Source organism: Schistocerca piceifrons, chromosome X, assembly GCF_021461385.2.
Source record: "Schistocerca piceifrons isolate TAMUIC-IGC-003096 chromosome X, iqSchPice1.1, whole genome shotgun sequence".
In the NCBI taxonomy this organism is placed as follows: Eukaryota; Metazoa; Arthropoda; class Insecta; order Orthoptera; family Acrididae; genus Schistocerca; species Schistocerca piceifrons.
The window spans coordinates 509,378,073-509,390,389 of record NC_060149.1 but is presented as its reverse complement, the minus strand read 5'-3'; positions in this window follow the sequence as shown (position 1 = coordinate 509,390,389).

Genomic DNA, 12,317 nt, shown 5'->3' with positions numbered 1-12,317 from the left:
TACAGAAGCTCTCCTGTGAACCATGCAGAACTAGCACTCCTGAAAGAAAGGATACTGCGGAGACAGGGTTTAGCCACAGCCTGATGGATGTTTCCAGAATGAGATTTTTACTCTGCAGCAGAGTGTGTGCTGATTCGAAGCTTCCTTTCAGATTAAAACTGTGTGCCCGACCAAGTCTTGAACTCGGGACCTTTGCCTTTCGCGGGCAAGTGCTCTACCATCTGAGCTACTGAAGCACGGCTCACGCCCGGTCCTCACAGCTCACAGCTTCTGTAAAGTTTGGAAGGTAGGAGACTGGAAACTGGCAGAAGTAAAGCTGTGAGGACCGGGCGTGAGTCGTGCTTCGATAGCTCAGATAGTAGAGCACTTGCCCGCGAAAGGCAAAGGTCCCGAGTTCGAGTCTCGGTTGGGCACACAGTTTGAATCTGTCAGGAAGTTTCATATCAGCACACACTTTGCTGCAGAGTGAAAATTTCATTTTGGAAACATCCCACAGACTGTGGCTAAGCCATGAATCCCATACATAATTCTATTACGCTCTTCTGAGGAATGAATGTTTCAGATTTCAGTGTAGACTTATCCCAGAATATTACGCCATAGGATATTTATGAGCCGGCCACAGTGGCCGAGTGGTTCTAGGCGCTACAGTCTGGAACCGCGTGACCGCTATGGTCGTAGGTTCGAATCATGCCTTGGGCACGGATGTGTGTGATGTCCTTAGGTTAGTTAGGTTTAAGTAGTTCTAAGTTCTAGGGGACTGATGACCTCCGCAGTTAAGTCCCATAGTGCTCAGAGCCATTTGAAACATTTTGACATTGATGAAAGAACATAGTGTTTATATCCTGATTTATATCTCTGTCATTACTATTGCAAAAGTAACTAAACTTTTGATTTTAAAAGTGTCGTAGCATGAATGTCATAGTTAAAGTTCTTGCACAATGTAACCATGCAAAGTAGGATAGATTACGACAGATCTTTTTGTGGATGCTATATTTGCTACTGATGCTATGTTTTATACGAACCCAACTTAATGAACAGCCTTTTTTGAAAAATTCAGAGAAGAATTCTTGGAAGACCAGGTAAGTACTGCACAAAATATCATTTAAAATTTTCACAGTTAACACTTCTTCATTTGCTCCAACATTAATTCTTGCATCATGAACAAAATTAAATAATTTGGGCCCCTGCTTCAAATGATGTTGTAGGTCACTCATTTATAGATAAACAATCTGTGACTGCTTCCTTTCCTAATCTTTCTTTCGCCAACCAGGTGGTCTGTCTCTAATAACCTTGAAGTCAGTGACATGTTAAAAAGGTGAAACAATCTCATTTCTAAGTTTTATAATTAATAATGCCCTTCCATCTGCAAGTTGCCATAATGGTTCTTCTTTTTCAATAAGAAGTTAATGATTCCAGTTTTGTACCATTATTAAAAAAGCATACATTTTATGTAACAGGATGTTCAGGTTCATACAGTCAGACACTCTGAATAAGTTATAGATGTCACTAACTTTGCCTAACTAAATAAGCTCACCAGAGAAAATATTAGTCACTCCTTTAAAAGAGCACACTAGTCACTTTGGAGCCCTGTGGATTATTTAGATCTGGTACCAGGTGGTTACATGAGCCTCCAGGATTAATGTAAGTTATGGCAGTGAAATGGTGTGCATGTGCCAATAAATTATATAGAGTCACTGCAGCAGTGTAGGTTGAGGTGGAGATGTGGCTGAAGGGCAGAAATGAACTGGCATGTTTGAATGTGTCCATCACCACACTATGAGTTGCCCAACTTGTTGGTGTATTGATATGGATGGACAAGTGTGTCTAGAAGAAACTATTTACTACTCACATGTATGTAACAAAGCATCAGAAGTGTGGTCATAAAAAGATCTTAACGAACATGGACTGGAGACAAGTGCCATGCCTAATCAATAACAATGGGTTTCCAACCTGATATGAGTTGCTACTCTCAGTGAATCTGGGTCAGTCTCAGCAAGTTTCTGAGGGAATACTGCGAAGGAAACTGCTTACAATAGCTATTGCTCACAGCAGCAAATACAGCTGTGTGTCTTCAACAGCCAAATAAGATAGGCACTGGACAGTAACTGACTGGACGAGTGTGCTGTCATTTGAGAAGTCACAATTTTGCCTCTTTTTCTAATGTTGTAATGCACTGAGTGCACTGAAGGCCCAATGAAGTATTTAAGCTGCTCTGTGTGGAGGGTATAGTGTGACTTCAAGGTGGTGGCGATATTTTGAGGGTGTTTTTTATACCATGATTTGGACCCACTCATTCAGATTACCATAAATATTAACCATGATGTTTATTTCAACATTATTGGTGATAAAGTGTTGCCATTCCTTCTAAATCTTCAAACTGAGTAGGCTTTGGACACTCCCACATTTCATGATGACAACAGCCTTGTTCACAGTGCTGCATGTTGATGTTCCTGGTTTGCCGGACACTCAGACATCCTATTACATCTCAAATGACCTGTTATATTACCCAGTCTTAATCTTATAGTAAATGTATGATACTATTTGGAGACCAGTGAACATCCCCACTGTTCGGTAGTCCTACATGATCTATTAATCAATGAGCAGCTTCAGCTGGATATAATACATCTGAAGAAGTTTGTGGGCTGTTTCCCCCACTGAATTGAATCCATTTACAAGCTAGGGGTTGGTGTTATTTGGTATTAGCATGATGTTTCCTGGAGATGACTAATTTTTTGTCTGTTATACTTACACTTCGTTATTGGAAGGATGAGGAATGGCCCTTAAGTGCACAATCTTCACAAAAATGCTAAAAATTATGAAGGCAGAGAAGAATCACACAGTACTTTTTTTACACTTGTGGAACTACTGTTCTTTTAGAGAGTACCAAGAATTACATAACTTGATCTACAAGAAAATTAGCCAATGCTTTTATTTTTAAAAGATTACACAAATTTTCTTACTCCAGAAAAAAGTGTTATGTTATAAAGCTTTATGATTATTGCATATATTATGTAATTTTATATTTCCAAAAACAAATAACATATGTAGTAGCTTGTGTGTACCAGTGGTACAGTAGTTATGTAGCTTGCAACAATGTGAAGTTTGTTTTGGGGTAAGCAATATTTTGGTACAAGTGGTTACATAAGCAAGGTATAATGTTAAATATTTTGGAAACAGTTTTGATGAATGGAAACAAATAAGTAAAATGCATTTTATAAATAACACAGTTTAACTGATTGTTAAACAAGCAGTACAAATAACCAAAGATCTTCTTAAAGATGGTGACTTTAGTCAGTACTGTTTTGCCAGTGCACTCAAATATTGATGCTGATTGGCTGGCCATTCCAGTTATGGTGTATTTGAGGAATGTGCATAAAGTACAGCCAAAGAGGGTAGGTGAGATTACAATGTTAAGTTTCTTGAGGACAAATGCAGCTATTCGTGCCACATTTTGACAGAGTTGAAATTATATGTGCAGAAAAAGCACATGGTTACAGTTGTCAAAGAAACAGTTGTATTCAAGTGAGGGGATGGTGAGTATCCTCATATAATAACTAAAGGTTGTTTCAGTATTTCTTCAGTGGAAGTCTGAAGAGGAGAAGGCAAAGAGCAGTAGCTTCTTGAAGCTGTGAAAGGAAAGAATCATATTTAAATGCCATATATTTTGGAAATTAGCTCAACTGAGAAAAATGTGTAACTTGTTCTGCTGTTTATTTCAGAACATATTTTTGCCATGAACAGCACATTGGCTTTCTGCACCTCTGTAGACCTGTTTGAGAAGCCATTGCATTGCTGGTGTTCTGGTTGAACTATGGAATTTATATATTCTTGCAGCTGTAAGGCTGTTATATACAGGGTGTTACAAAAAGGCACAGCCAAACTTTCAGGAAACATTCCTCGCGCACAAAGAAAGAAAATATGTTATGTGGACATGTGTCCGGAAACGCTTACTTTCCATGTTAGAGCTCATTTTATCACTTCTCTTCGAATCACATTAATCATGGAATGGAAACACACAGCAACAGAACATACCAGCATGACTTCAAACTCTTTGTTACAGGAAATGTTCAAAATGTCCTCCGTTAGCGAGGATACATGTATCCACCCTCCGTCACATGGAATCCCTGATGCGCTGATGCAGCCCTGGAGAATGGCGTATTGTATCACAGCCGTCCACAATACGGGCACGAAAAGTCTCTACATTTGGTACCGGGGTTGCGTAGACTGCGAGGTGCTGGGGCTAGCAGTGTATTTAACACTAAATTCTTCTTGAATCTTCATATGGAAATGATGCTCTATCCCCCCCCCCCCCCCCTTTTTCTATCTCCTACTTTTGTTGTTGCACATAGATTAAGAAGAAAGGCGAACTGACTGTAATCGACTCTGCAAGTGGAGTAGAAAAGAGTTTGGTAGCTGCAATAATTTAATTTGATAGACATTAATTAAATAAAGGAAAGTTTCAGTAATGTAGTGAGAAATGAAAGGGTTGCTCTACTGATTAACAGAATGAAAGTTCTGTCCAAAAATAACAATTTGATTTATTATGACTAAACTCAAAATCATAAACAAAACACATGAAACATTTACAATACATCAAATTGGATACTCAAATAAATGCTGTGAAGGTGAAGTTGTCCATAAACTAGATTGTGACATTTATGACGAAGTGGTATGTGGAGCCAATTCCTTGCAACTCAAATCTTAAGAGAAACACCCAGCCAACTCAACATTAATTGCTGCTACGGTAGTGGTAACTCAGACAATGAACACCCAAGACAGAAAAAAGTTAGAAAAGATGAACAGGCGTGCTCTGCTGAGCTCTGATTATCACAGTGTAAATTCCCTAGTCTGCCGGTGCTGCGGACATACATTACCAAGCTGTCTTCTTAACTGCAAGGACACGATCTGGTGTACCGGAAGTGATGGCTGGTTGCTTCGATGTCCCGTCGTGGTGATGATAATGTCGCGAGTATAGCCCGAAACCAATTGCCCTGGTCTGGTTGTTCCAGACTAAAGACTTCCTATCAATACAAATGCGCCTCTGAGGGAGGTGAAGAAGGCTCGTCACACAATCACTGACGGTACAGTGATTGATTTTAACAAGCGAAGTCACACAGTAACTCTGATACAGTCAACTTTAGCCAAAACTGCCCAAGACAGACAACATAGGCTGCTTGTACACAGAACTCTCAATTGCCAACTGTACTCGGAAAGTTACGTTGAAGTCGAAACTTCAGCAACTTCGTTAAACAGTTACAATCAAATAAAAGTGTATTAGACAGCCAACGGAAGGCAGGCTGTCCATAGAAGCGAGAGCTCAGTCTTGTAACCTACTCCGACCGAAAGGCGAGAGCCGACTACCACAAGAGCACCCGTACAAACCGAACACAGAACATTCCCGCCCCCACGACAGTGGCCGTGGTTAAACGTCCCAATCAGCAACTCGAAAACTGGCGGAAAATTCCACTCTATTGCCAAAGCACTACCATTACACCAATGGAGATTCTTGGCGCCAATTTCTGCGCCAATTTTGCTACGTCATGGAGCTATGCCCTGAGCAAGCCAATCACAGTTACGATTTTGCAGAAAACGCGGGAATTTGCCCGCCAAGACTGCCTGGGTACACAAGTCATTCCCACGCCTCGCTGGTAGCCTGCCAGAAAGTGTTTTCGCAAAGTTTCTGCGAAGTAATGGAACCTCTAGCCCAGCCACTTCTTGAGGCCCTTGCGGGCGTGTCTCCACTGCTGTTATGCCAACGTTGGCATCTGGAAAGCATCCACTCGACTCCCTCACACCCGTCGGCTTAACCCTTTCAAGATCAGCAGTGGCCGCCTGTCACCGGACCACCCGGGTGACGAGAGACGCTGCGTGGGAAGTCTGCGTGTGAAGAAATAACAAATTTTCACTGCATGCCATTAGAGAGGAAAATCGAATTACTGAGAGTAAGATAGAAATATGAAAGGGGGCTTCTGCCACCTCTCAAGACAAGAGCTTTCAAATGCCCCCGTAATTGAAAGTCAAGAGGGTTGAGGTCAGGAGAGCGTGGAGGCCATGGAATTGGTCCGGCTCTACCAATCCATCGGTCACCGAATCTGTTGTTGAGAAGCGTACGAACACTTCGACTGAAATGTGCAGGAGCTCCATCGTGCATGAACCACATGTTGTGTCATACTTGTAAAGGCACGTGTTCTAGCAGCACAGATAGAGTATCCCGTATGAAATCATGGCGGTGAATCGAGGAAGTACAGTACATACTGGCGAAACTAAAATGAGCTCTAACATGGAAATTAAGCATTTCCGGACACATGTCCACGTAACATCTTTTCTTTATTTGTGTGTGAGGAATGTTTCCTGAAAGTTTGGCCGTACCTTTTTGTAACACCCTGTATAGCTGACTTATTACTTAGAATCAGCTGTAAGTGAGGAAAATGTGCAGTGTTTGTCAGTTTTGACCAAAGATGTGGAGGAATTTTATTGTAAATTTGTTGGTGGAAATTTTACTGTAAGTGATCATGATAATAGTGATTGGCATTCCTGTTTCTAGCTCCCTCATATTGAGAATGCAGACAGTGAATTTTACACAGCACATTATCCAGTGTAAGTGTCAATAATGAAATGTTCTTGAGTTGTGAGTACTTCTAATTAATTGCCAGTATGGTTAGTGTTGGAGAACAGTTCGAAATGATTTTACGTTAATGTATGTTACAAATGTCTGTTAGCATGTTGGCCTAATTGAACAGGTTGTTGTAATATACACAATAACAGATTACTAATGAAGTGCAGTGATCAAAGTGTCTTACAGACTTAACTTACCCATGAACAGACTCTTTGCAGAAGCCTTTCGACATTTTTAAGATCTCCTTTCAAAAGACAGCATTTCGCAATTGCTGTGTTACGTAGACTATACTTGGGTGGTTGAATGCAACATAGTGTAAATCTGCCCCATATGTTAAGACTAAATATCATAAAATACTATCTTCTGGGTTTTGATACATAAGAAGCATAACAGGCATGTTTTGGCACATAAAAGATATAAATGCTTACTAAATTGATATTTATTGATAGCACTGTTGGTACAAGAAACTAACTACAGTGTCATGAAACACCCATCACAAGGGCAACCACTTAGTCACTGAACAGGGCCAGTCACAGGAGGGACACTGTAAACAATCTGTTGCTTAGCTGACCACTGCAGGCACTGACATATCCCATTGCACAAGCGACCACTAATGCACTACACAATCTGTTGCTTGGGTGACCATTGAAACCACAGCATACCCCATTACAAAAGCAACCACTTCAATAATGACACTGTCACAGCTGACATAACAAATCAGCATGTTACATCTTCAGTCTGTGTAAGTATGCATTATATGGAGGTCCAGCAAAGTTGCAGCTATGGGGACACTTCTGAAACCTCTGCTTCATAATCCTTCTGTACCTGCATAAACTGGGCACACAGTGAGGTAAAAATACTGTTGGTAAAAATTGTACACTAAAATTGGAGCCTCTTTTATTGGAGTCCTGTATTATATTTTCATGCAGGTTCGCAAGTCCACACAAAAGTAGCAAGCCATTTAGTATGTTCCTTTTCATCTAATATTAGAATTACACTGTACTAAGAGGATAATGAGGTGGCAGAACATTACAACAATGGTTTATAAAAGTGAACTGGACTGCAGTGACTGGACATACTGACCTCTAACTAACTACATTTAGCATGGTGCAAGACTTCTTTTTCTTGGTTTCTGAGGGAGCTTGTGAACAGGGTGCACCCCGGATTTGGGATGAGCGAGGCAGTGTCTGATGTAATGAAACAGCACATCCAAGTGGCCAGTGGGGACTTTGGCATTCACACAGGGAAGGTAGTGTAAGGTGCTGTCTCCATGAAAGTTGCATCACTGGGTGAGCTCCAGAGGACCAGAGGAGAACTTGCCTCCAGTTTTGCAGCTGAGGAGTGCTGAGGGGTGAAACTTCGTCAGTGTTCGACCAACACACTGTCATGTTCTGAAGAGTGCCTTCGGCAGAAAACAACATAGTGCTTTCCTAAAGAAACATGGCATGCTGCAAAACAAGAACATAGCCTCAAGGGCAGTTCCTTACTTTCTGAGAATTGCTGAGGTGAGGCTAGCTGCTGGGCATGGCAGTGTGTGATTGGTAAAAATGCTTGCGATATCAGGAAGATGGAGCATAAGGATAAGTTATTTCGAAAAAAGGGATTCATCACAAAGTCATTGGAGTTTTAGTGTGGTGTGTTTTTCTGGTGGGACTTTTCCTGAAGAAGCTATCACACTAATGGCAGGCTGACAGTTCTTTTACAGCAGTTGGTGGTCATTTCTTGTTTGGTGGGTGGGAGGCTATATGATTTAGCTAGAAAATTCGGAGTTTATTCAGGGATGGGGGCAAGTGCACACGGAAGAGCTCATGCAGAGACAGAGATGAAGGTGGATCTAGGAGTTGGTCTTAGGCCCAGAGTTCCATGTTCCTCACCCTGTACGTCAGAGAGACAGTCGTGACGCAACATATTGCACATCTTATGTTGACAGTTCATGATTAGCATTATTAGCAGCCCTGGCACCTTAGGGTGATCCTCAGTCAGAATCTAGTCAGATCATTGCAGTTATCTGTCTCACGTCCAGCACTGCTTTGGTACATTCATGCATTTCTGTGCTCAATGATTAGGCAACAGTCACTGTATTCATTTAGTCAGAAGCTCCTGCGTCATTTTTAGAATGTCAGTTGTATCTAAAGGGTATGTTCTCATGACTTTCAAGTAACTCCAAGAACCAGCAGGTCCAGTTGGTGTATTCCATGGAATGTAACTTTGTAATATTAACTGAGGTTGTTAGATAGCCAGATGTGTGTTCATTTTTGTGTTTTAATTGAATAAATTAATATATTTATTTAAAACTTGTTTCTGTTAATGCCTCCAATTAATCTCATTTTTAAGATTATGCAATTTTCCACTTTAGAATCCAAAGCTAGGGCCATAATTTCTTTGCATTAGTAAATCTGTCTGTGCAAAGTAATTCAGCTTGGGTCTTTTAGGAGTGTCTAGCTCACAATTTTGTGGGTCAGGGTAACCATTTGGAACAGACATGGGGTTTTGAATGCATTCTAGCAGTGCCGCACTGTTGCTGACTCTGCAAGCTCACAGCTGGACTAACTGTGCTGCAGTGCTATCTATAGGCCTACACTGTATGTTCACGACTTGCTCAGCAGATCGTAGTCCTGTTGTTGGTTGAACTGTGCAACAGTTGCCAGATGCAGTAGCTACACAGCCCCCTCCCTATCTTGCACCCCCCAGGAGTAGCAGAGCATGGAGGTGAATCAGGTTGGCAAGTGCGCTTGTTTGCCCAGAGCAGAATTCATGGTTTTGGATCAGTGAATTTGCTGACTGGAGAGTTGGTTGTGTTCGTGGTGGTGGTAGTGGTCATGGTGGTGGTGGAGGGTGGTGGTGGAGGGTGGTGGGGATGGTGGCAATGAGGCTGGCTGACGGGAGGGCATAGATTTTGTCTCAGGTAGAAATTTGGAAGTTGGCTTTATGTAGTCCAGTGACACCATCTGGATGTTCCTGCTGATGGCAACCTCACCTAACAATCTCATGATGACCAGAGTAAGGAGATTGGAGAACAGGCCGAACCCCATAAATCTGGACCATTTCATGTGGTAGGACCAGTGTCAGTGGCTCTTGAATGGAAGTTGTGCTGGGGAGATATTGGCGGTAGAAGTTCAGCATTCCAAAGAACTGACGGAGTTCTCAGACAGTTCATGGGCACTGAATTTCCTGAATAGCCTAAATTTTTTCAGTGAGGGGAATGATGCCATATGCACAAATGTGATGATGAAGGAATGTCACTGGGGGGAGGCACCAAAGATGCATCCAGAGTGTTTAATGATAACTCTGAAACCATTTAGCCATTGAAATACTGCTGTCAGTTGTTCACAGTGTTGCTGCAGAGAACAACAGAATACCAATATGTTGCCAAGATAGGGCAAGTCACGTACCACAATGTCAATGAATCATTACCGTGTCTGTGCTGCATTTCAGAGACAAAATGTAATGTATAGTGTTCCATCGGGACAAAGGGCGAGGTGATGGTTGTTTTGGAATGTCTTCAGTGGTGACTGGTATCTGCATGAACGCCTTCGCGTAGTCAAGGATACTGAACACTGAAATGCCACTGAGGGCGTGGTTGATGTCATGAATGTTTGGTACCAGATATTTGCTTGCGATGGCACATGCTTTAAGAGAATGATAGTCATCACAGGGTCATCAGGATGCATCCTGCTTTGGTACAAGGTGGAGAGGAGAAGACCAGGGGCTGTCAAATGGTGATTGATGCCATCCTGAACCATAATGTCGAATGCAGCGTTAGCAGCAGAAGGACATTCTGGCGTGAGGTATCATGGTCTGCTGAAAGGATGGCCATGTGTGGTGTGGATATGATTGACCATTCTGTGCTGTACCTCTTGTGGTGCGTATGATGGCAGGGAAATGATCGAGAAGGTCCTGGTACTGCCCTGCATTGCCAATGTGGACACGTTTCAGTGCAAAGGTTTGCACAACCTGGTGAAAACCGGCAGTTGAGCGACCAGAGTCCTTGTCAGTGAGATGAGAGTCAGCAGTGTCAGGGAGGAGCGGAAAATGTGCTAGGAAGTCAGCACCAGTGAATGATTCTCAGGTATCTGTGATGGTGAATTTCCAGCAGAAGATGCGGTGCAGTTCTGGATCTAATTGATTTGGGTAGACATCATAGTAGGTGATGAATGAGCTGCTGACGGTTGACAGCTGAAATAGAGTTGTTGGTCGATACTCAGGGAGCAGCAGCCATGGATAGACACAAAGGTCAGACCTACTGTCTATAAGGAAATGCTAGCCATACCTTCTTTCCGAGATGAACAAGCAATGTGAGCAGCCTGGCATCTGTGCGTGCATACTTAAACATGCTGCTGTCATTTGGCTAGTTGCACAGTGGGTAGCACTGGAAAGTTTGCTCAGCAAACATGTGGAAGTACCAACACATAGTGTGCTCGCCTATGACATAATGACGTTCATGAATGTGCACATGAGGGAATGGCAGTGTGGGAACAACAGCAGGAATGTGAGCTGTGAGGATGTCAATCTGGGTCAAAAGCAGATGGAATTCCTGGTTGGCCATTGTAGGTGCCAAAGTAATGCAGTCTGCTGTGTGGGAAGGTGGTATGCTGTTGTGATAGAGGTGGTGTTGGTTAGGCTGGTAGTGGCAGAACATGGGGCTGGAGAGAGGGCCTTGACCATGGTATGGAGGGCCACTGTTGTTGCAGTGGAAGTGTGTGCCAAGTAGCAAGGGTGGTATGTGCATAGCTAGGCAGCTAATTCAGCCAAAGCACATGGAGCACCTCATCTGGAATTGTGCCAATGTCGACCATGCTGTGGAAGCTGTGCAGGAACTCTGATGGAGTTCTGTTGCGAACATCATTGGCAGTAATTAGCTGAAATATACTCTCAACTGGGGACACAGAGAGGCAGCATATGATATGCCTCTTGAGGTCCTGTTATGGCTCAATGGGTGGTGGTGCAGTGAAGATGTCAGTGACCTCAGTGACCTCAGTGGCATAGTGCTGGTCAAGTTGGCTGACAATGTAACTGTACTTTGTATTCTCCAATGTAATGCTACTGCAATGAAAGCTGGCCTCGACCTGCATCAACCAGAGGGCTGAACATGTAGGCCAAAAAGGTAGTAGTTGGGTGGTGATGTGGGAGACAATGGGATGCAGTTTGCTGGTCAATGAAGAGGTAACAATGCCAGCAGTGGTTGTGTGGTCAGTGAAAGGATCTTGTTGGAGATACAGTATAAGCCCACTTTTACGTTCCCAGAATTAACGTTTTCCCGCCGTTTACGACATTTTTTATCGCTCCCTTCAAATTTCCTATGTTCGCAACATTAATTCGCACCCGTTTTTACGTTAACATATCAGTAATTTTCCCTAGATTTACGTTTGCTGAGTGGAGCACCCTGGTGTCACGAAAGTTAAACGTATAACGTATGTAAACACTACTTGAAGCCAAACGCTGTGCCTGCGTCATTTTATGTCAATCACGCCAGGTTTTTTTCTCCACAAACATTGATTCAAAATGGCTCTGAGCACTACGGGACTTTAGCGCTCAGTCTGGAACCGCGCGACTGCTACGGTCGCAGGTTCGAATCCTGTCTCGGGCATGGATGAGTGTGATGTCCTCAGGTTAGTTAGCTTTAAGTAGTTCAAGTTCTAGGGGACTGATGACCTAAGAAGTTAAGTCCCGTAGTTCAAGTGGTTCAAATGGCTCTGAGCAC